Genomic DNA, 24,648 nt, shown 5'->3' with positions numbered 1-24,648 from the left:
TACCACTTCCAGCCTTACCATGTACTTCCCTTTCCTTGGGAATGTCTGGAAACCTCTTCTGCTACCAGTTTTTCCTATCTCACATCCTCCCACGTCCCTGGCTTTTTATATTGCCTTTAATATCAGCATTCATCTGAATATTTTCTTTCTTTCCTCCAGTATAAGTCATTTGAAGAAAGAAGCAGTGGCAGAATCTCCCTTAACTCCTTACTGAATGAATTAAAAAAGTAATTACATAATAGAAGGCAAGTTTATTTTTCTCTACAGCAGTGGTTGTCAGCCTTCCTAATGTGCAATCCTTTAATTCAGGTCCTTGTGTTATGGTTATCTCCAACTATTAAATTATTTCATTGCTATTTCATAATTGTAATTTTGCTATTGTTACAAATTATATTGTAAATATTTTGGAGTTAGAGGTTTGTAGAGGGTCGAGTCCCACAGGTTGAGAACCAGTGCTCTACAGAATCCATGTTACAAGTATTTGCTCATCATTTAACAAATACTCATTATGCATTGATGGATCCACAATCATTAAAAATAGGAAATAATCACTTGAAAGTTATAAGGATAGTAAAATAATGGAATAATGGAGGCTTGGTCATAAAGACATGAATGACAGGTCTTCTTTTACAGGAAAATAGACTTGGAGGTCAGTGAGCCAGTCACTATAGCTCCGGAGACCACCAATTCCTGGTTCAGAAAGCAGCAATTAAAGGTGTGCTTCTAAATCGGAACAGCCCTTCACATATTCATCCAGAGACACACCACAAGAAGCCTAAAAATACCCACTTCAAAGAATAGAGATGGAACAAATACTTATGCAGTACAGATTTCAGAGGATGTTACCCCAAATGAGAGCATCACAATCCCACCCAGTCCCTTTGAAGACGTGTCTGTTCGTAGAGGTAAGAGTACAGCGCTTGGGCTTGGAAAAGAGCAATGTTTTTCTTAAAGTATTTCCATGCTGTGTCCTGTCAGAAAGAATGACTTCTCTTTTATTTAGCTCTTTCTTACTACGAAAGGTATAATAGGTTGCCATCATAGGCACCATGATGTTGGCTGGGAGATTTAGAGATCCATAATAAACATATGGCAAATAATATTCAGATGTCTTAGGAAGTGTGAGTTAACTGTTGATTATGAAATGTTTTGCCTACATACAACATGATCACATAATATTGGTCTAGGTCTTAACAGTAATTCAATATCCTTGATATTTACTCTGGAATAGAACAGGAATAATATCCATCAGAGAATGAAGAAGTCTTAAAAGTTGTGACATAAACAAATGAGAACTTTTCCTCATGAAATGTGATGTTGAAGCATATGTAGCTAAGGTCCATGCTATGGTTCCCCATGTCCTAACATGCTGTACTTGAGCCTTTCCAGGGCTTGGATAACTTGGCAGGTGGACCTCTGAACTTTGACTTCCGTGGCACCCTCCTCCCGAGTCCCATCCTTTGCCATAGCCTGGAAAGAGGCCTTTGCGAACTCTAGCCTTCAGGTTGGAGAGGGCAAGGGCCAAAGACCAAGGACCAAGAGAGGACAAAGGGTTCTCGGAACTCCAAGCAGTCCCATTCATGAGAAGGAGTCCCAAGAGTCCCCAAGCTGGACCTTTTTAGAGGCTTTCCCAGAAGCACATCCCTGCAAGAGCTTTCATCCACCTGCCATTGATCCTATTTGAAGCACTTGGACACTATGTTTGTACTTTCTTTGTTGGGCTGATTATCATGTTTCACAGATCTGGGTCAGACCATGAGGTAGCCAGGGAAGAGGTGTGTCTAATCAGTCAGCAGTCTAGATGCCAAGACCTTCAGAGTGCCATGCAGGACAGGGCTTCTGCAATTAGTCTTTACAACAATTCTCTGAATGAACAAGTTACAAAGTCATATTGGATATATGAATGTCGTATTAAAGAGGCAACATAATCAGAGGTTTCTCTCCCCCTGCCAGTTCCTGAATAACCACTTAGAGGCTTATATTAATTATACAATGTTTGGCCAATGACTTAGGCTTATTAGTTAACTCTTGTATTTAAATTAACCTATATTTCTTATCTATGTTTTGCCATGTGGTCCATGGCTTGTTACCTAATTTTCTACATGTCTTGCGTTCTCCATGTCTGACTGGCATCTCCCAGATTCTGCCCTTCTTCTCTTGTATCTCTTCTATGATTTCTCACCTGGCTCTATCCTGCCTTGCCATTGGCTAAGGCAGCTTTATTTATCAAACCAGTGAGAGCAACAAATACTCACAACATACAGAGAGACATTTCATAGAAGGGAGAACTGAAATATATAAAGAATCCTCCTTGCTAAAGTCAATGCTTTCCAGCAGCATCTTCTGGAGTTAGGCAAGCCTTCCTCTGCCTTAACAAGTTGCACAGTGCATAAGATGAAAGTGTTCTGGAGGGAAGAAAACTAGAAATGTAATATGGCAAGAGTTATGGAAGAAGGCCTGTAATTCTTGAAAGCATCTCTATGAAAATACAATTTAAATTAATTAAGTTCACCCTTTTTAAGCATACAATGTTTTCAGTAAATTTATAGTTTTGCAGCCAGCACCATAATCAATGTGGGATTATATTTATTACTTCAAAATACAACTCATCAGACGTGAAAGGGTCTTCTGTTTGAGCTGATTTCATTGGTTAATAAAGAAACTGCCTTGGCCCATTTGATAGGCCAGCCCTTAGGTGGGTGGAGTAGACAGAACAGAATACTGAGAGGAAAGAGGGAAGTTAATCAATCGTCATGCCTCTCCTCTCTGGGCAGTCGCCATGATTCTCCGACCTGAGACAGTTGCCATGAAGCCAGCCACCAGGTCAGACATGCTGAATCTTTCCCGGTAAGACACCACTTCGTGTGCTACACAGATTATTAGAAATGGGATAATCAAGATGTGAGAATTAGACAATAAGAGGCTGGAACAAATGGGCCAGGCAGTGTTTAAAAGATACAGTCTGTGTGTTGTTATTTTGGGGCATAAGCTAGCCAGGCGGCTGGGAGCCGGCAGGATGAAAAAGCAGGCCTGCCCTCAGCTCCTCACTACAGGGTAAACCTATCTTTCTCTGCCTTAGTGAACTGCAAATTTGCTTTATAATCCTATGGATCTGCCCTTTTCAGCCATTTCACGCAAGCAGGAGCATAAAGCATGTTCTTTTGGAATCACCTTCCTTCATGAAGACGGTAAGGTATTGTTTTTTTTATTTTTTTATTTATTTTTTTGGTTTTTTTTAATATTTAAATTTAACATCTCCTCCCCTCCTCCTCTCCCTCCCTCCCCTCCCTCCACCCATATCCACCCTCCCTCCCTCTTCAGGCCAAGGAGCCATTGGGGTTCCCTACTCTATGTTAAGACCAAGGTCCTCCCAACTCCCCCCAGGTCCAGGAAGGTGATCAGCAAAGCTGAGAAGGCTCCCACAGAGTCTGTCCATGCAGAAGAGTCAAAGCTCAGCGCCTTTGTCCTTGGCTTCTCAGTCAGCCTCCACGTTGGCCACATTCAGAGAGTCTGGTTTAGTCTCATGTTCCATCAGTCCCAATTCAACTGGAGTTTGTGATCTTCCGTTAGTTCTGTCCCACCGTCTCCATGGGTGAACGCACCCCTCACGGTCCTGACTTTCTTTCTCATGTTCTCTCTCCTTCTGGTCCTCATCAGGACCTTGGGAGCTCAGTCCGGTGTTCCAATGTGGGGCTCAGTCATTTTCTTCATCTATCGCCAGTGGAGGTTCTATGGTGATATGCAAGAAATTCATCAGTATGGCTATAGGAACTGGCCTTTTCAGGCTTCCTCTCCTCAGCTGCCCAAGGAACTAGCTGGGGGCATCTCCCTGGAAACCTGGGAACCTCTCTAGGGTCAAGTCTCTTGACAACCCTCAGATGGCTCCCTAAATTAAGATATATGCTTCCCTGCTCCCATATCCACACTTCCTGTATCCCAAGAATCCCATTCCTCTGAGCTCCCCCCATTCTCCCCTTCACCGCTTTTCTCTCCCCTTCTTCCCTTGGCCCTGTCTCGCCCCACCCTCAAGTTCCCAATTTTCCTGGCGATTCATGTCTACTTCCAATATCCAGGAGGATTACTATATCTTTTTTGGGGGGATCACCTTCTTATTATCTTCTCAAGGATCCCCGAATTATAGGCTCGATGTCCTTTAATTATGGCTAGAAACCGATTATGAGTGAGTACATCCCATGTTCATCTTTTTGGGTCTGGGTTACCTCACTCAGAATAGTGTTTTCTTTTTCCATCCATTTGCCCTGCAAAATTCAAGATGTCATTGTTTTTTTACCGCTGAGTAGTATTCTAACATGTATATATTCCACAGTTTCTTCATCCATTCTTCCACTGAAGGGCATCTAGGTTGTTTCCAGGATCTGGCTATTACAAATAATGCTGCTATGAACATAGTTGAGCAAATGCTTTGTAGTATGATTGGGCATCTCTTGGGTAGATTCCCAAGAGTGGAATTGCTGGGTCCTGGGGTAGGTTGATCCTGAATTTCCTGAGAAACCACCACACTGCTTTCCAAAGTGGTTGCACAAGAGTGCATTCCCACCAGCAATGGATGAGTGTACCCATTACCCCACAACCTCTCCAGCAAAGGTTATCATTGGTGTTTTTGATTTTAGCCAATCTGACAGGCGTAAGATGGTATCTCAAAGTTGTTTTGATTTGCATTTCCCTGATAGCCTAAGGAGGTTGAGCATGACCTAAGTGTCTTTTGGCCATTTGAATTTCTTCTGTTGAGAATTCTCTGTTCAGAGCAGAGCCCCATTTTTTAATTGCATTAATTAGCATTTTAAATTCTAGTCTCTTGAGTTCCTTATATATTTTAGAGATCAGACCTTTGTCAGTTGCAGGGTTGGTGAAGATCTTTTTCCAGTCAGTAGGCTGCCTTGTGTCTTAGTGACAGTGTCCTTTGCTTTACAGAAGCTGCTCAGCTTCAGGGAGTCCATTTATTCAATTGTTGCCCTTAATGTCTGTGCGCTGGGGTTATGCGTAGGAAACGGTTCCCTGTGCCCATTTGTGTAGAGTACTTCCCACTTTCTCCTCTATCAAGCTCAGTGTGTTCAGATTAATCTTGAGGTCTTTAATCCATTTAGACTTGAGTTTTGTGCATGGTGATAGATATGGATCTACTTTCAATTCTTCTACAGGTTGACATCCAGTTATGCCAGCACCATTTGTGAAGATGCCCTCTTTCTTCCATTGTGTACTTTTGGCTCCTTTATCAAAATCAGGTGTCATAGGTTTGTGGTTTAAGATTTCGGGTCTTCTATACGATTCCATTGGTCGACTTCTCTGTTTTTATGCCAATACCAAGCTGTTTTCAATACTGTAGCTTTGTAATAGAGTTTGAAGTCAGGGATGGTAATGCCTCCAGAAGTACCTTTATTGTATAGATTGTTTTGGCTATCCTGGTTTCTTGTTTTTCCATATAAAGTTGATTATTGTCCTCTCAATATCTGTGAAGAATTTTGATGGGACCTTGATAAGGATTGCTTGAATCTATAGATTGCTTTTGGTAGAATTGCCATTTTTACTTGTTGATCCTCCAATCCACGAGCAGGGGAGATCCTTCCATTTTCTGGTATCCTCTTCAATTTCTTTCTTCAAAGACTTAAAGTTTCTTGTCAAATAAATCCTTCACTTCCTTGCTTAGAGTTACTCCAAGATATTTTATGCTATTTGTGGCTATTGTGAAAGGTGAGAACTTCCTCGTGATTTCCCTCTCTGCTTCCTTATCCTTTGTGGTATAGGAGGGCGACCTGATTTTTTTGGAGAGTGATCTTATATCTGATCCCATTGTACTGAAGGAGTTTATAAAAAAAAAAAAAAAAAAAAAAAAAAGCTGTAGGAGTTCTTTTGTGGGAGTTTTTGGGGTCGCTTATGTATACTATCAATCATCTGGCAAATAACGAAAGTTTAACTTCTTCCTTTCCAATTCGAATCCCCTTGATTCCCTTATGTTGTCTTATTGCTATTGCTAGAACTTCAATCACTATATTGAAGAGATAAGGAGAGAGTGGACAGCTTTGTCATGTTTCTGAATTGTAGTGGGATAGCCTTGAGTTCTCTCCATTTAATTTGATGTTAGCTGTCGGCTTGCTGTAAATAGCTTTATATATATTTAGGAATGACCCTTGTATCCCTAATCTCTCCAAGACCTTTATCATAAAAGGGTGCTGAATTTTGTCAATGCTTTTCAGGCATCTAATGAGATGACCATATGGTTTTTTTCCTTCAGTTTATTTATATGATGGATTACTTTGATAGATTTTCGTATGTTGAACCAGCCCTGCATCTCTGGGATGAAAGCCTACTTGATCGTAGTGGATAATTTTCTAATGTGTTCTTGGATTCGGTTTGCCAGTATTTTATTGAGAATTTTTGCGTCATGTTCATGAGTGAGATTGGCCTGTAATTCTCTTTCTTGGTTGAGTCTGTGAGTGGTTTAGGTATCAGGGTAACTGTAGCTTCATAGAAGGAATTTGGCAGTGACTCTTGTGTTTTCTATATTATGAAATACCTTAAGGAGTATAGGTATTAGGTCTTTTTGGAAGTTCTGGTAGAATTCCGCATTGAAACCATCTGGTCCTGGGCCTCTTTTTGGTAGGGAGGTTTCTGATAACAGTTTCTAATTCTTCTTCGCGACTAACAACTATTTAGAGCGTTTGCCTTGTCCTGGTTTAACTTTGGTGTATGGTACTTATCTAAAAAAATGTCATTTCTTTTACATTTTCCAATTTTGTGGCATATAGGCTTTTGTAGTAAGATCTAATGATTCTCTGAATTTCCTCTGTGTCTGTGGTTATGTCCCCCTTTTCATTTCTGATCTTATTAATTTTCCATGTTCTCTCTCTGCCGTTTGATTAGTTTGGCTAGGGGTTTGTCAATCTTATTGATTTTCCTCTAAGAACCAGCCTTTTGTTTCATTGATACTTTGGATTGTTTTTTGTGTTCTATTTTGTTGATTGTTCTGCCGTCAGTTTGATTATTTCCAGTATTCTACTCCTCCTAGGTGAGTCTGCTTCTTGCTTTTTCCAGAGCTTTCAGGTGTGCTGTTAAGTCTCCAGTGAGTGCTTTCTCCATTTTCTTTAAGTGGGCACTTAGTGCTATGAACTTTCCTCTTAGCACTGCTTTCATTGTGTCCCATAGGTTTGAGTATGTTGTGTCTTTATTTTCAATAAATTCAAGGAAGACTTTAATTTCTTTATTTCTTCCTTGACCCAGGTGTGGTTCAGTAGTTGACTGTTCAGTTTCCATGAGTTTGTGAGCTTTCTGGGGATAGCATTGTTGTTGAATTCTAATTTTAATCTATAGTGATCTGATAAGACACAGGTGGTTACTAATATTTTTTGTAACTGTGGAAGTTTGCTTTGTTACCAAGTATATGGTCAATTTTCGAAAAGGTTCCATGAGCCGCAGAGAAGAAGGTATATTCTTTCCTATTTGGGTGGAATGTTCTATAGATGTCTGTTAAGTCCATTTGGTTCATTACCTCCATTAAGTCTTTCAATTCTCTGTCACGTTTCTGTCTGATTGACCTGTTCATTGGTGAGAGAGGAGTGTTGAAGTCTCCTACTATTAGTGTGTGTGGTTTAATGGCTGCCCTGAGTTCTAGAAGTGTTTCTTTTACATAAGTGGGAGCTTTTTTATTAGGGTCATAGATATTCAGGATTGAGACTTCATTCTGAAGGATTTTTCCTGTTATGAGTATAAAGTATCCCTTTCCATCTCTTCTGATTGGTTTTAGTTTGAAGTCAACTTTGTTAGAAATTAGTATGGCCACACCGGCTTGTTTCTTAGGTCCATTTGCTTGATAAACCTTTTCCCAACCCTTTACTCTGAGTAGGTGTCTGTCTTTGTGGTTGAGGTGTGTTTCTTGTAAACAGCAGAATGTTGGATCCTGTTTTTGTATCCAATCTCTTAGCCTGTGCCTTTTTATAGGTGAATTGAGTACATTGATATTAAGTGATATTAATGACCAGTGGTTGTTAACTCCGGTCATTTTTTTTTTTTTGTAGTAGAGTTTATGTATGTGTTTTCCTTCTTCTAGTTGTGCTGGTGAAGGGTCGCTAGATGCCTGAATTATTGTGAGTGTTGTTGGACTCCTTGGTTTGTGATTTTCCTTCTATTACTTTCTGCAAGGCTGGATTTGTGGCTACGTATTGTTTAAATCTGTTTTTGTCCTGGAATATCTTGTTTTCTCCATTGATGGTGAATGCTAGCTTTGCCGGGTATAGTAGTCTGGGCTTGCATCCACGTTCCGTTAGTGTCTGTAGCACATCTATCCAAGTTCTTCTGGCTTTCATGGTTTCCAGTGAGAAGTCGGGTGTAATTCTGATAGGTTTCCCTTTATATGTTACTTGATTTTTTTCCTTTGCAGCTCTTAATATCTGTTCTTTATTCTGTATGTTTTGTGTTTTGATTATTATATGGCGTGGGGATGTTTTCTTTTGATCCAGTCTCTTTGGTGTTCTGTAGGCTTCTTGTAGCTTCATAGGAGTATCCTTCTTTAGGTTGGGGAAATTTTCTTCTATAATTTTGTTTAATATATTTTCTGGGCCTTTGAGTTGTAATTCTTCTCCTTCTTCTACCCCAATTATTCTTAAGTTTGGTTTCTTCATGGTGTGCCAGATTTCCTGGATGTTTTGTGTTAAGAATTTGTCGGATTTGTTTTGTTCTTTAATCTGTGAGTTTATTTCCTCTATAGTATCTTCAGAGTTCGAGATTCTTTCTTCCATCTCTTGTATTCGGTTGGAAATACTTGTCTCTGAAGTTTCTGTTCGTTTACTCAGAATTTCCATTTCCAGTCTTCCCTCGCACTGTGTTTTCTTCATTACCTCCATTTCATTTTTCAGGTCTTGTACTGTTTCCCTTACCTGTTTGATTGCTTTTTCATGTTTTTCTTGTTTTTCTTGGGTATCTTTGAGAGATTTATTTATTTCGTCTACCTTTTTGTTTGTCATCTCTATTTCTTTATGGCATTTTTTTACCTCCTGTTTAAGGTCCTCTATTATTTTCATAAAGTATTGTTTAAGGTCGATTTCTTCTATTCCTCTGGATAGGGTGTTCAATTCTTGTTGTTTCGGGATGCCTGGATTCTGGTGATGTCATGTTGCCTTTCAGGTTGTTGGAGGAGTTCTTGCATTGGCACCTGCCCATCTCTTCCTTCAAGTGGAGCTAGCAGAGACTTGGTGACTTGTTCCAGTCCTTACTCTGAATGAATCTGGGTGGATCTCCTCAGTGCCAGAGCAGGAGCAATTCCTTGCAGCACAATCTGAAGGAGCCTGCACTCCCTTGCTGGGCTCCTCAGACCTGCCTGGAGGGCAGCCTCTCCCCCCTCTGGTTAGGTGGCCTTGGTACAGGGTCAGGACACTTGAATACACTAGGGAAAGCCGTCCAGATGGGACTCCACAGCACTGAATCAGGGATTCCTGGTAGCTGAGGGACGCCTCCCAGATGTGTCTTCTGGTTTTAAGATCTGGTGTCTTTGCTCCCAGATGAGTCTTCTGGTCCTAGTATCCAGTGTCTTTGCTCCCAGATGTGTCTTCAGTTCTTCCTAGATATATCTTCTGGTCCTCCCAGATATGTGTTCTGGTCCTTCCAGATGTGTCTTCTGGTCCTAATATCCAGTGTCTTTGCTGGCCAGGGAGTTCTGGAGAGGGCCTACCTTGCCGCAGGCAGGCTATTGAAACAAAGAAACTCCCGCCAGCTGGTTGCACTCCCTATGCAGTCCCAGCGCCCTGATTGGGCTGAGCTGGAGATGTTATGAACCCGAAGAGGGGAGGAAGAAGGGACAGCTTTTCTGGGTACAAGCTGGGTGGAGTCGGAAGATGGAGGCAGTAGCCAGTGAGACTAGCCCCAGCAGGAAGACTAGAAAGTGTAGCCAGTCAGGGAGTGGCTGTGATCCGTCTCCCAGGCTGCTGCCGAGGGGTCAGGAAGTCACTCACCCTCAAGCACATTTTTGAGGTATCATTCATACATAGAATAAATCTTTTCCTTTGGTGGATATAAGAAGTACCTTCTTAGCTACATTAACCAAGTACAGCATGAGGCACTCACCCATTGGGTCTGGGAAGTCCAGAGAAGTGGCTGAGGACTTCTTTTTCAGCCTCTGGTGCATTGGGAAACTCCAAAGCCAGTATAGTGTCAGCTTTTGTTTAGGATGTGCCCTCCTTTCTGACCTCTAGGAGCAGAGGACTCCCCTTGTCCTTCCCATAGATGATCAAGTTCTTGAGGGTCCTTTGGGCTGGGAAACCTCTTCAGTTTGACAGCTGCTCACTGTGGTACTGAGCCTGACTGTGGGTCTGCCAATTACTATCTTAGTCTCACCCTCAGGCTTCCTTGCCCACTGGATCTCAGTGTCACCTCTCTCCCACACTGCCCACAGCCTGGTTCCATCTGGGTCTAGGGAATCCTTCAGGGCATCAGTCCTGTGCTATCATCCATGCACTACCGTATCTCAACACTGTGATCTCAGTTCTCATCCCAGGTCTGAGTTCTGAAGAAATATTTTATGTTAGCAGGGAACACAGAAAATGGCATTATTCAAGTGTGGGCAAAGCAATAATAGGAACAGCATACGCTGCTCTGATGAACTGTGTAGACATTGTGTGGAAGACCCCATTTGACTAATAAGGATGTGGTCCATGAATGAACCTTTTACCTTGGTTTCTTCACTCACAGTTAGGTCATGCACTGAATATGTGGAAGTTATTGCAGCTTGGAAGTTCTTACTAATGAGAGGATTTTCTTCCATCAGTTCTAGGGAGAATGTAGTAGTAGTTAGTTAGTTAGTAGTTAGTAGAGAGTGTAGAAGTAGTTAGTTGTACCATTTGTTAACCACTTTGTAGCTGTGGCCCTGGGGTTGTGCTCACCTCCCCACTTGCTCCCTAGATCCTGCCCAAATGCACACATGACTGGTCTCTTCTGCAGTCTAGGACTTGTGACACTTATGCTTGGTGAAACAGGCTGCTGACTGACTGTGAATTTTGTTTTTAGACACTTCTGGAAGGTCTCATGCTAGAGAGTATGTCAATGTAAGTCTTTAATCCATATTTCTATTTTATTGTGTATGATTTTCTATGAATATATCTGAACAGTAACTACAACCTCTGGTTCTAGTTTCTACAAAGCGGAAGAGATACTATGGGCAGCGGGAGCAACCACTCTGGTGACATTAGTGCTTACTTTATTTGCTCTACAAACAAAAGTATGTATCATTGAAACAGTTCTTTCTCACAAGGGCGCCTCTGGTTGTGTTCCTGTGTCCCTCCTGGCCCATTCTCATCCACACTGGCCTCACTGTCTTATGGGCCTCTTCAGCATGGTTTTCTTGCCTTGTCAGCAGTCAGGCCAGGGAAACTCAGCTGAAAATCAGAGGGACAGAGGGGAGAGGCACTTATTCCCATGGTGTCCTCCCTACAGGTTCCTCTTGAGCTAGAAACATTAATTACCAAAATTCACTCGCAGCTTGTCTTACATGGCCAGCTTGAGACAGCCCATCTTCCAAGATTTCTGTGTCCTTCCTTGTTCCTTGGATCCCTACAGGCAGCCACAGCTGCTCACCTAGTCCCTTCCTTCCTTCTTCAGGAGGTGGGTCTTTATGCACCAACTACCTCTTCTACACTGCCACTGAGTGTGTCCTGTGTTCCCTGCTGGGGCCCTACTTCAAAATGGCAGTTCAAATTTCTCAGATTTTCACAGGTATTAGGACTCAGAAGCACTACTAACCCCCCAAATAATTCATGACCGCTCTTATTTTGGTGGGGTACTAGGGACCGACTGAGGGCCTTATTAATACCAGCAGGTGATCACTCTACTACAGAGCCACACTCCAACCAATGGCCATTTCTTTTTAACTATGTTGTCAGAGTCTCTCCAGCCTTAAGATGCTTCTGGGGGTTTCAGTTGGCTCTTTCCACTGTCTTTCATTTATAGACATTTAGTGAGTGGTGTCACCTTAGTCTGTTTAACAACTAAAGAGGAATATTTTCTCTATTGTTTGGCAAACCTCATAACTTTATACAAGAACTGAATTTAGACTGTGGGTAGAAAAAGGAAGGTCCCAAGAGGTAGAGGGAGCTGTTAAAATATTTAGACAAGTTGTATCAAAAGTAAGGGATCAGGGACTGGGGAGATGGCTCAGTTAGTAAAGGGATTGCAGTGTACACATGATGACCTGAGTTTGATCCCCGGTGTCCATGTAAAGATCTTGGTGTGGTGGTGTGGGTTTGTAATCGCAGCTCTGGGAAGGTAGAGACTAGCTCCCTGGAGTCTCTGGCCAGTCCCCTAGCCTAAATTTTGGAGTTCTATGTCCTAGTGGAGATTGTTTTCAAATCATAAGGAATAAAGCCTGAAGTGGACCTGAGACTTCACAGACATACACACAAAGTAGAGCTTCAATTTAATTTAGAATCATATCAGTATTTGCTATCTCAAGGATGGTCCTAATAGAAGCCATCCTATGTGTGAACAGACATGCCTTCCTACAGTGAGTGAGGTGGGCTTCTGATACAGGCATAAGTTCATTGAGCTATTTAAAGCCTTTTAAATGTCAGAACATTTCCCCCCAAACTCCCAGAGTATTTAAATCACTCTCAGGTAAAGAATGACCTGAGTTCATGAAACAAAACACCTTAAAGACGATTCCAGGTATGTTTGCATATGAATGACTTTGAAAGGCAGCTGAACTCACATTCAGCTAAACTCCCCCCACCCCCCATGAAGATATGTGATGGGAGTTTACACAGGTTTCTCCCTCTACAATACTCCCAAGGGCTAGAGAGGAAATGTGAGCTGTGCTGAGTCGAGTTTTCTAATGAACCCCAAGCTGTCCCTTAAAGGGAAAAATTAACCAGAAGGCCAGCTTGGTTTGCATATAACCAGACTCCATTTTCAGATCAGCTCCTTTGAGTTGAGTGACAGTTTCATGTATATTGAAGATGCTCAGCCTCTTGGCTTTTGTTTGCCTTTTAATCTAAGGTGGAGGCTGGGAGTTTGGAAGGAGGATGAACCTTTTGTGAGTTTGGTGAGAGCCAAAGAGGGGCTGGTAGCAGAGACATCATTTCTTTTCCTGTTATTTGTGCTTGCTGAGTCCCTGTTGTGTCCCAGAAGCTGAAAGTCCAGGCCAGATGTGACTCAGATGCTGAGTTTGACCAGAGATGACAGAGATCCCTCCTGAATCCTAAGTTGGGCTGAAGGGGCTACAGGTCTAAGAAGAAAATGGGAAGAACTAATGTTGTGTGCATTGAGGATAGAGGAAAAATGCAAGAAAATATCTTGGATGTTTTTAATATTTGAAAAATTTTCAGCCCCTTTAATAAAAAAACAACAAAATACATGGGTCACTAATCTTTAAAGACAAAGCCAATTTATTCACATTAATAAATGCCAACATTATAAATTAATCATAAACAGTAATTTTTGAACTGTACTTACATATTTTATAAAATATGTGCATACAAGTTGAAAAGAGACCCAATGACATAATGAAATACCCCATTTCATTTTCTTAATGTTTTCTATGTATATGTGTTCTTTAAATATAATAGTTATGATCACATTGTACATAAAACTTTATACTTCACTTAATTTATCTTTTTATATGAATTTATATATGAATTTGTCATATACTGAGCATGATCTTCCTGCCTCTACTTCCAAGTCCTGGGATTATGAGTGTGTGCTACCATGTCTGGTTTTAAGGAAGAAATTCTTTTTTTAGTTGCAACAACTGTTTGGCCAACGACTCAGGCAATATTCCTAGCAAGCTTCTCACATCTTAAGGAAGAAATTCCTTATACATAGAAAAGTAGAATAAATAGGATGAATTCTCATGTACCTTCATCCAGTTTAAAAATGAACAACTCCTGGCTCTTACTATTTTACCTTCCAACATCTCCTCGCCGCTGAAGGAAACTCCCAGGGGACTGGGACAGTTTTTATCATTTATGTGCAATTTCAGTGTTTAGGGCTAAGGCAGTTCCATCCTAAGAAACGGCCAGGGCAAATTGGGTGCTTGGGGTAGAAAATGCATCTTAAAACATTTGAGATCCTAGCTGGATGATAATAAAGTCATGCTTAACTATTTATGTCTCCCAGTGGGATTTTTACCATGCTAAATGGAATGATGTTTGTTTTCCTCATTGTGTTTATGATCTACGGGATTATTTGCACTCGTTTATACGGTCATATGTAAGTGACTGTCATTGTGAAAATCTTCAAAAGTACTCAGATGAGGGTATGCTGCTTGTGTCAGTACAAGTCCTCTGAGAAGCAAACATGGTACTGGGGCTAAGAATGTAGGATTTTATTATTATCACTTTTGTTATCTGTGGTGATGAGCACATTAGGCAAGCACTTCACCTCCGAGCTACACTCCCAGATTTTAGAACAAAAATCCCTGAGATCAAAGAAAAACGTAAGTAGTTTTCAACAGTCCAGCAGCTGAGCAGGGTACATATACTCCTGTCCTGTTATCCAAAATGTGTATTGAAGTCATTCGTGTTGCACACCAAGGAATCCGTGGAGAATACTGTAGACAGGAAAGCAGTGTGTGAATATTGACCCCTTAGCTTGAGACAGCAGTGTCCCTTTCCCCACAGGTCAGGGGGGACCCCTGTCCTCTGTGGCAGACAATGCATTATCTTCCTGCACACAGGTGCTATTGTTTGAAGCAAAGTGGGGAGAAAAGCTCCTCTAGAGGTTCCAGTAGCACCCACAGAAGATTGCTCGCCTCTACCCACTCTCTCATTGAGTTCTAAGTGTCACACATGGATCTTGGTGCATGTTTTTCACCGACTAATCACATTCAACTGTCACAACATTCCTGAACATATTCCTTGTTTATTTATAGGCTCAGCGAACTTTAACTCATTCAAGGTCCCCAGGGCAGAGGTAGCATGGATGTCAGATTTGTTTGACTTTAGGCAGTGTTTATATCTCCATTACTTTGTGCAATGGTCTTGTCTCTGGAGCAGAACTGGAGAAAGCTATATTAAATGCCCTATATTGTCCAGGAATACTTTATATGGAGAACGCCTGCCTGAGACCTGGAACTGTTGACTAACGTTCCAAGACCAGTTTTGTTCAAATTCTGAACCAAACCATTTATGTGGCAGAAAGTGGATTTTTTTACGTACTTTAACAGTGACTCAGTGTCTGTCCGGGTTCATTTGGTCTGATAAATAAGCATGTTGTCATAGGTAGGGAGAGGGTATCTATGTTTTGCAGACAAATTCTAAGACATACAAAGATGTACCTTGTGTGTTTTTGTTTTGTGGCTTTGCCCCCTTGTTTAACCTTTTTGAGGGTCACACTATGTAGCCCTGGCTGGCATGTACCTCACTCTCCAGAGCAGGCTGGCCTTAAACTCACAGATAACACCCTTTTCTTGCCTCCAAAAGTGCTAGGACTCCAGGTGTTTGCTCACGACCTCACCTGGTGTATTCAAAGACCATAACTCTACAGTTACTCAGTGGGTTCCATATGGTCCTTTACAGTATCTCTAACTTGTGGAGGCTGTGTTTCCTACAGACAGACAGATCTCACTCCCATTCTCACAAATATCGCCAAGCACAATCTAAACAATGCAGCAGCAGAAGGTTCTTGTCCTAAGTCTGTACATTTGACATAGGCAACTTTGAATCCTCTGGATTCTGGGTGTTTTCCAAGCTCTCCTGGTTGGCCACGCTAAGCTACTGTGCTCCCCCAGATTGTGCTGTGCTTCACTGTCTTCCCCTCTCTTCACCAAGAACTTCTTTTCTTATGGGGAGCTCTGACCAATATCCTCCTTGGGACCACTTTTCCTCCTTAAGAGTTATGCTACACTTTGTCTCAGGTGTTGTGATGTCACTTTTATCTTCTTCCCATGTGCTAACCCTGGGTGTTCAGATATGTCTCATATTTTCTGATCAGGGAAAAATACCAGTCAGATTGGCTTGGGCAAAGTCGTAGGAATTTCATGGACCTGAAGAGGACCTAAGAGTCTAGCACCAGTAATCCCACCTTGGTGTATGAGCCTGGGGAGACTAGTTATTTCTACTTGTACAGTATAGGGTCAAGAATTGCCTGTTGACAGACACGACCAACTGCAGGTTCCAGCAGTGCTCCCCACCGCTTGCAGGAGCTTCTTTCCTCACACTATCCACATAGGGAGCATGTGATCATTGTGTTTCCTGAACCACCCAGGCCACAGACTGAGGGCAGGCAGAGTCTCTAGAAGGGCTCTTGAGAATGGGATGGGAAGTGGAGCATTTGTAACACATTGTCTGCACACTGCCCCCATGGAATTGAAGTGCTCACTTAGTGATGGTGAAGATCTGCACATACTCTGAGCGTTTATTGTAATAAAGTGGCAACACTGGTGATTAGGTCGAGAAGAGGCTAATTCCCACAGGCTTGCCTGCCTTCATAATGGTCCTTATCTGAGGACAAAGCGACTCAATTGGAAGCACTTCAGCACTCCAATCTGTTAAGCTGTACCTCTTTTTTTCTGTGCAGTGGTTACATCTGGTGTATTCAGCAGTTGGAACACTGATCTCCATGGTAGGTACTGTTTTCCCTCATTGCTGAAGACCATGGTTGTACACACTCCCCAGGCCTGGTGCTGGTCCGTTGAGTCACCATTCATTAGAAAACACTCTAACCAATTCACTCAGCAGAGCTGGATGGCCTTTCTAATCTATGAAATCATCACATTCCTGGGCTGGGGCTGTAGCATCCGGGGTAGATGCTTTCCCTAGCATAGGACCTTGAGCTTGGTCCCGAAACACAGCACAACACAAATAACTACCAGAGACATCAGGCTTCTTACTACTAACTTTTCCAACTAAATTAACCCATTTCTATTAATCTACATTCTGCCACATGGAACTTACCTTTCTTTCATCTTGCACCAGTCCGCATCTTGCTGGTGACTAATAAGTGTTGGATCCTGGTTGTTTTGTTCCTCTGCTGCAATAAGTCAAATCAAACTGAATTAATAAATCCAGGTTTTTAAAAAAATATTTATTTATTATGGATACAATATTCTGTTTGCATATATGCCTGCTAGAAAGGACACCAGACCGTCATGACAGATGGTTGTGAGCCACCATGTGGTTGCTGGGAATCGAACTCGGGGTCCTTTGAAGAGCACGCAATGCTCTTAACCACTGAGCCATCTCTCCAGCCCTAAATCCAGGTTTTATAAACAGGGCAATAAAAGCAAAGCACCCCTGGATGGCCTTCAGGAAGGCAGGAAAAGAGAACACGGGGTAGAGTCTGGAATGAGGCAGCTCTGGTTGCTGCTGTTTGGTGTGCTGAGGGCAGGGTCTGGAATAGCCCCTCCATCCCTCCAGCTAGAGAGTCTAGACAGTGACTCCACTGACTGTCCTTCTTCCCTGTGTCTTTAAATCTGGTTTTCCCACCCTTATCCTGCCCAGCTATTGGCCAGTAGCTTCTGTAGTAAACCCAACCCGGTGTACTGGAGGACTATTCCACAGAAGCACATTATTGCACAAAAACAGGAAAATACCACCTTCAAAGAGTTAATATTTTAGAAGAGAAGGGATTGTGTAGAAGCCTCAATGCTCAATGTCACACGGAGTGGCTTCATTTGCTCAGACCAGTCTCTTATTTCTCTATACCAAAGCCGTGCAGAGAGCTGGTTGAGGCCACTCCAGATGCGGCTGGTAACCCTTTCTTTCTGTTTAGTGTCGTCTTTTGCTGCCACAGTTTTACAGTTATAAGGTTTTAAAAGTAATACATGTGGATATTTTTTAAAATTCAAACAGAGTGGACTGCAAAAGGAAATGCATTCTCCCTTCTCCCCATTGCTCAGAGTTAAAGACTGAGAGCAGATTCTAGGAGCCCTGCTGGAGTTTCTTTAGACATCACAGCAGGAACCCCTACACTGAGTGTAGGGTCACATGGTGTAAAATATTTTACCTTAGCCTTTTACTTGACACAATGGTCCTCTGGGGATTAGCAAGCTGTGTCAATTCATTAGGCCTGTGTTTTTCTATCTTATGCTTGTGATCAATACTCCTCATAGCATTAAAAAAATGTGTGTGTTGCACTGTGGTTAAACTCAGGGCTTTTCCCACGTCAGGCAAGGTTTTCCCCTACTGATACCGACTGTTGGGGTTTCAAAAGTTCCTGGATTTGTGAAAGAAGAAGAAATTGTGTGTGTGTGTGTGTGGTGTGGTGTGTGTGTGTGTGGCTGGGTATGCATGTATGGAGCCAGAGAAGGACAGTGGGGGTCCTGCTCTACTGTTCCCCTGATCCCTTTGAGATAGGGGTCTCTCACTGAAGTTGGCCTATGGCCAGTAAGCCCCAGTAATGCTGCTCTCTGCCTTCAACATCTCTGGATTACAGGCACATGGGTGGTCATGATTTAAAAAAAAACATGGGTACTGAGGATTTGATTCCATGTTCTCTCATGCTTTCGCAGCAAGTCCTTGTACCTATTGAGGCTTCTCGGGCTTTGACGGGAAAAATGTGAAGACAGGTCTCATTACATAACACTGGCTGGCCTGAAACATGCTATGCAGACAGGTTGACCTTGAATTCAGAGAGATTTGCCTGCGTCTGCCTGAGTGCCTGAGAGTAATCCACCAGTTTTAAGTGACCCACATTAGCTTCCTTCAACACTGTTTGTTTTAACATCCTGACTGCAGTTTCCCCTCCCCCCCTCCACCTAGTCCCTTCCCCACACATTTCCTCTGTCCCTACCCTTTTCTCCTCCATTTCTCTTCAGAAAAGGGTAGACCCCCATGGATATCAAGTAGCTGTGAAAACTAAGCACCTATTCTCCTGTTAAGACTGGATGAGGCAACCAGTACAGGAAAAGGGTCCCCAAATCAGGCAACAAAGTCAGAGGGCAGCCTCTGCTCCCACAGTTTACACAACTGTGACATATATGCAGAGTGCCTAGGTTGTTTTCAGATTCTGGCTGTTATTAATATAGCCGCATGAACATAGTTAAGAGTGGTATAGCTGGGTCTTGAAGGTAGATTGATCCTAATTTTTTGAGGAACTGCTATATGGATTTCCATATTGGCGATGTAAGTTTGTACTCTTACCAGAAATGGAGGAGTGTTCCCCTTGCCTTGCCATATCCTCACCAGCAATAGCTGTCACTTGTGTTACTGATTATAGCTATTCTGACTGGTGCAAGAATGGAATCTCAGAGTAGTTTTTTATAATTTAATTATTTTTCAAGAGGAAATAAACTATCTTTTTCATTTTACATACATCCCCACTTCCCACTTGGTGTGGAACTTTTCTATGTGTTAGTCCTATGTGTCCTTCTGTGTTGATTTTATTGGTTAATGACAAAGAAAACTGACATGGGAGGAGGAAGCAGAGTTAGAGAGCCATGGATCTGCTGCCTGAACAGACACTGGAACTTTAGCTGGTAAGACACAGCCATGTGACGAGTTCAGAATATTAGAGATGGGTTAGTTTAGGATGTGAGTTTAGCCAGAAATACCTTAAACATATTGGCCAAGCAGTATTGCAAGTAATATGGTTTTCTGAGTGGGTATTTTTTTTTTTTTTGTGGCTGGGTGGCTGGAAGAACAAGTGACCCTTACCCCAACACCCACTTCCCTTCCCTCTTCCCATTTCCTCCACCTATTCTTCCCACTCCATCCGCTCCTCAGAGAGGGTAAGGCACATGGCTCTGGGTGAAGTTTCAAGGCCCTCCCTATTATATCTAGGTTTGAGTAAGGTATCCAACCAAGAGAATGGGTTCCAAAAATGCCAGTACAAGTGTAAGGATAAATTCCTGTTGCCACTGCCAGTGGTCCTGCAGTCTGTCCCAGCCATACAACTGTCCACCACATTCAGAGAGCTAATTTGAATCTATGTTGGTTCCTTCCCTGTCCTGGCTGGAGTTGTGAGCTCCCATTAGCTCAGGTAAACTGTTTCAGTGGGTGTCCCCATCATGGTCTTGACCCCTTTGCTCATATTCTCACTCCTCCCACTCTTGAACTGGACTTTGGGGAGCTCAGTCCAGTGCTCTGATGTGGGCCTCTGCCTCTGTTTTCATCAGTTGCTGGATGAAGGTTCTATGGTAACACTTAAGACATTCATCAATCGGACTACAGGACAAGCCAGTTGGGCACACTCTCCTCTATTGCTTAGGGTCTTAGTCTGGGGTCATCCTTGTGGATTCCTGGGAATTTCTTTAGTGTCAGGTTTCGTGCTAGCCTCATAGTGCTCCCTCAATCAAGATATCTCTTTTTCTTCTCTCATCTCTGTCCTTCCTCCATCCCATCTAGCTTGTTCCCTCAAGTTTTCCCCCTCCTCTTCTGCCCTCCCTTCTCCCACCCCCATGCTCCCAATATTGTTAGGCAATCTTATCAGAGTAGTTTTGATTTGCATTCCTAGATGGTTAAGAATGTTGTTGACCATTTCTTTGGTTATTGGCCATTGACTTTCCTCTGTTGAGAATTCTGTTTATAGTTGTACTCCATTTTAAAATTGAGTTATTTGTTTTTGTGATTTCTAATTTCCTAAATTCTTTATTTTGGATATTAGACATTTATCCGATATGGGGGTTGATAAAAATCTTTTCCCATTCTGGTAGGCTGTCATTTTGTCCCTTGTGATAGTGTCATTTGCCTTATAGAAGGCTTTTCATTTCCATGAGGTCCCATTATTAATTATTGATCACAGTACTGTGCAATTGTTGTTCTGTTCAGGAAGTTGTCTCCTATGACAGTGTGTTCAGGGCTAATCCACTTTCTCTTCTATTAGGCTCAGTTTATCTTGTTTGAGAATGTTGAGGTATTTGATCCACTCGGACTTGAGTTTGTGCAGGGTGATATGGATCTTATTTGCATTCTTCTACATGCTGACATCCATTTAGACCAGCACCATTTGTTGAAGATCTTCCCCCCCATTGTATAATTTTGTCTTCTTGTTCAAAAATCAATGTCCATAGGCGTGTGGAATTACTTCTGGGTCTTTGACTCCATTTGATCCATTGATCAACCTGTCTGCTTTTAATGTCAACACTGTGGTTTTTATTACTATTGTTCTGTAGTACACTTGAAATCAGGGATGGTTATATCTCCAGAATTTCCTTATCATAAGGATTGTTTTAATTATCCTAATTTTGTTTTTGTTTTTTCATGTGAAGTTGAGCATTGTTCCTTCAAGGTCTGTAATAAATTGTATTGGAATTTTGGTACAGAAGTGCCTCGAATCTGTATTATTTTTACTATATTAATCCTATAGCTCTATGACCATGGCAGATCTTACCAGAATATGGTATCTTCTTCAATGTCTTTCTTTAAAGACCTGAAGTTCTGGTCATATAGTCTTTCACTTGCTTGGTTAGGGGGTTACCAAATAATATTTTATAGTATTTGAGGCTATAGTTATATTTGTTTTAAATAATGCTTGCCTGAGATCAGAGTGCAGACCTAAGCCACTACAGGCCAGGTAGTGTGGCATGCACCTTTAATCCCAGGACTCAGATCAAGGCCCTGGGCTACTCGAGATTGCATCTGTCTAAAAAGATAAACAGAACTCACACAGAGGTGCTCACAGCACTAGGGAGGTGGAGACATGAAGGGATATGGCTAGGTGGAGAGAGGTATATAACGCAGGAGACAAGAGCTCATTGCAGTCTGAGGTTTGGTGGAGAGCATTGCAGTCTATAGTCATGCAGAGGTCAGGATCGCCACCTTGAGTCTTGGTAGAGGTAAGATCTCTCTAGTGACTTGGGTTCTTTTCTGATCTTCAGTTTGCCCAATATCTGTCTCTGGTTTTTATTATTTGTGCTACATGTGCTTACTGCAGAGCATTGTTTCCCTAATTTCTTTTTTTTTCTAAGACATTATGAAACTCATTTATTTTTAAATAGCTTTAAAACTTTAAGTTACATGTAAAGCTTATTTAGAAATGCTTATCCCATTTACATTTACCTAATTTACTTATTTTTAACAACTATTCTAAGATCCTCATTTCCAATTTTATTACCAGATAAAGATGGCCTTCACATTCTTTGTCTTCAAAAAATTTAAAAGACAAATAGATGTGTCTGGAATGGAAAAACCTGCAGACATGTTGTGTTCTCTCACCTCAAGGAAATTTGCAGTATTATGATCTTCAGGATCCAACCAATTTAAGTAAAAATAATTGAGTTTTCCTTAACACTAACAATATCAATTATATGCTTGCTTTAATTGGACTAAAAGTATATCAACAATTCTTAAACACAAAGTCCCATAAAAAAAGCCAATTTGGATTAACTATTATACTCTGTGATCACATACTTGATTTTAGTGACTAATCTTTTATTTTGTTTTTTTTAGATCCTTAGAGCTCTTTCATGACTTTTAATGGAAAATATCATATAACATGCAGAAAACAAACACAAACAAATAGCAAAACCAAGTTTTCATTTTAAAATGCAATCCTGAGTAAAATGTAAAAGTAGAAAACTTATAAGGAACTAAGCCAAGACATTGCCATATAAGAACTTCTAAAAAATGCCCACAACTATGATTCGTGTGTGTGTGTGTGTGTGTGTACATAAACTAAAGAAAGGCACCTTACTTGATAGAAGTGTTTCCCTAATTTCTTTATCAACCCATTCTTTGTATGTAGAAGGGCTATTTTTTTTTTTTTAGTTAATTTTGTATCCAACCACTTTGCTGAATGTGTTCCTGGTAGAATTTCTGAGGTTGTTTATGTATACTATCTTATATGCAAATATCATATAGCAATACTTTGACTTCTTTTCTAGTTCATATCCCTGTGATCTCCTTTAGTTGTCTTATTGTTCTAGTTAAAAGTTCAAGTACTATATTGAATAAGTATGGAGAGTGTAGACAGCATTGTCTTGTCCCTGATTTTAGTGGGTTGCTCTAAGTTTCTCTCCATTTAACTTGATGTTGGTTATCTGCCTGCTGTATATTGCTTTTATTATGTTTAAGTATGTCTCTTTCCCCTCTGATCTCTGCAAGACTATTTTCATGTAGAGTGTTGCGTCTTATCAAAGGCTTTTTTTTCCAGCATCTAATGAGATGATGTATTTTTTTCCCTTTCAGTCTGTTTATATGGTGGATGATCTTTTTGATGTATTCTTAGATTAGGTTTCTAAGTATTTTATTGCGTATTTTTACATTGATGTTTATGAGTGAAATTGGTCTGTAACTCTTTTTGTTGAGTTTTTGGTTTGAGTATTAGGGTGACTGAGGCCTGATAAAATGAATTTGACAATGTTCTGTTTCATTTTGTGGAAATAATTTGAGGAGTTCTAGTATTATCTTTTCTTTGAAAGTCTGGTAGAATTATGCACTAAAACCCACCTGGCCTTGGGCTTTTTTTTCTGGTTGGAAGACTTAATGACTGCTTCTATTTCCTTGGGAGTTATAGGTCTATTTAAATTGTTTATCTGATCTTGATTTAACTTTGGTAAGTGGTATCTATTGAGAAAATTGTACATTTCTTTTTGATTTTCCAATTTTGTAGAGTACAGGTTTTTGAAATATGAGGTTTGACGTGTGATTTAAGTTCTTAAAACATAGTCCTTAGGGATGGGGTTAAAAATCAGTCCTTACTCTGAGTCTGGTCAAGCATCTTTGGTTTGATCCAGCAGGGGCATGGGAAGGTCTTAGTACAGGACACATCATTCACAAATGGTGCAAAGGAAGTATACAGATTTGGTACTGTGCGTTTCAGGAGGATGAGATACTTGCTCTCAGAGTGCAAACTATGATGACTTCAACAATGGTTGAAGCTCTAATAATGTATTCAGTTACAACTGACCTCCAGCATCATTTTACTTCTTCCTTTCTTCAATTTCCCCCTTCCTTCCCTATCTTTTGAGATAGTTTCATGTAGCCCAAGCTAGCCTCAAACTTATGTAGTTGATGATGACCTTGAGCTTCTGACCTTCCTATCTCTATTTTCCAGTGTTCTAGAATTGCAGGCATGTGTGGTACATGGACTGGAATCCAGGGCTTTATGTATGCCACTCAAGTACTCTACCAACTCTGCTACATTTTTCTTAATGATAAAATAACTTTCCCCACATTATTTAGGACACCTACTTGGTAGATCCAGTCTAAATAGACAATTCTTCCTCCTCTTCTAGTACCTGGTAATGGACGTGCAGATGATGGTTGGGGGACACTACCATTATGAGATAGACCCTGAAGAGTACATTTTTGCTGCTCTGAACATCTATGTGGACATCATCAACCTTTTCATTTTCATTTTGGACCTGACTGGACGATAACCAATAGCCAAGGCTAGCTTATGCTGAGAAGGAACGTGGAATGCCTGTGGAGTGTTGCCAGGCGCAGGCACGCAGTGGTGACCACTCACAGTTCCTTCCATAGTTATTTGTTTATTCATTTATGTCAAAAGAAGTGAAGAATTCAGTAGATGGTTGCTGTTATACTTTTTATTTCCTTTGTCATACGGTAAAACTTTCTTATTCATATGAAAACATTTTAGATTCCTATAAAATCAGAAAATGAGTATTATTATATATAATTATATACTGATATACATTTAGGTTTCCATTGCTTTGTTGAAGTTTTCAAGGCAAAATTTAAAGCTGTAAATAGCCCTACATAAATAAAGCTGATTATAGAAAACCCCAAATATGTCCTTTTTCTTCATTTGGAC

General features: G+C 41.1%; 1 pseudogene; it reads left to right on the top strand.

The window, feature by feature from the left end:
- The first annotated feature begins 748 nt into the window (after window positions 1-748).
- LOC119807858 lies at window positions 749-24,329 on the top strand (annotated as a pseudogene).
- The last annotated feature ends 319 nt before the right edge of the window (window positions 24,330-24,648 follow it).

The sequence above is a fragment of the Arvicola amphibius genome, chromosome 2 (genome assembly GCF_903992535.2).
Source record: "Arvicola amphibius chromosome 2, mArvAmp1.2, whole genome shotgun sequence".
In the NCBI taxonomy this organism is placed as follows: Eukaryota; Metazoa; Chordata; class Mammalia; order Rodentia; family Cricetidae; genus Arvicola; species Arvicola amphibius.
This window is presented reverse-complemented; position numbering and strand designations above follow the sequence as displayed.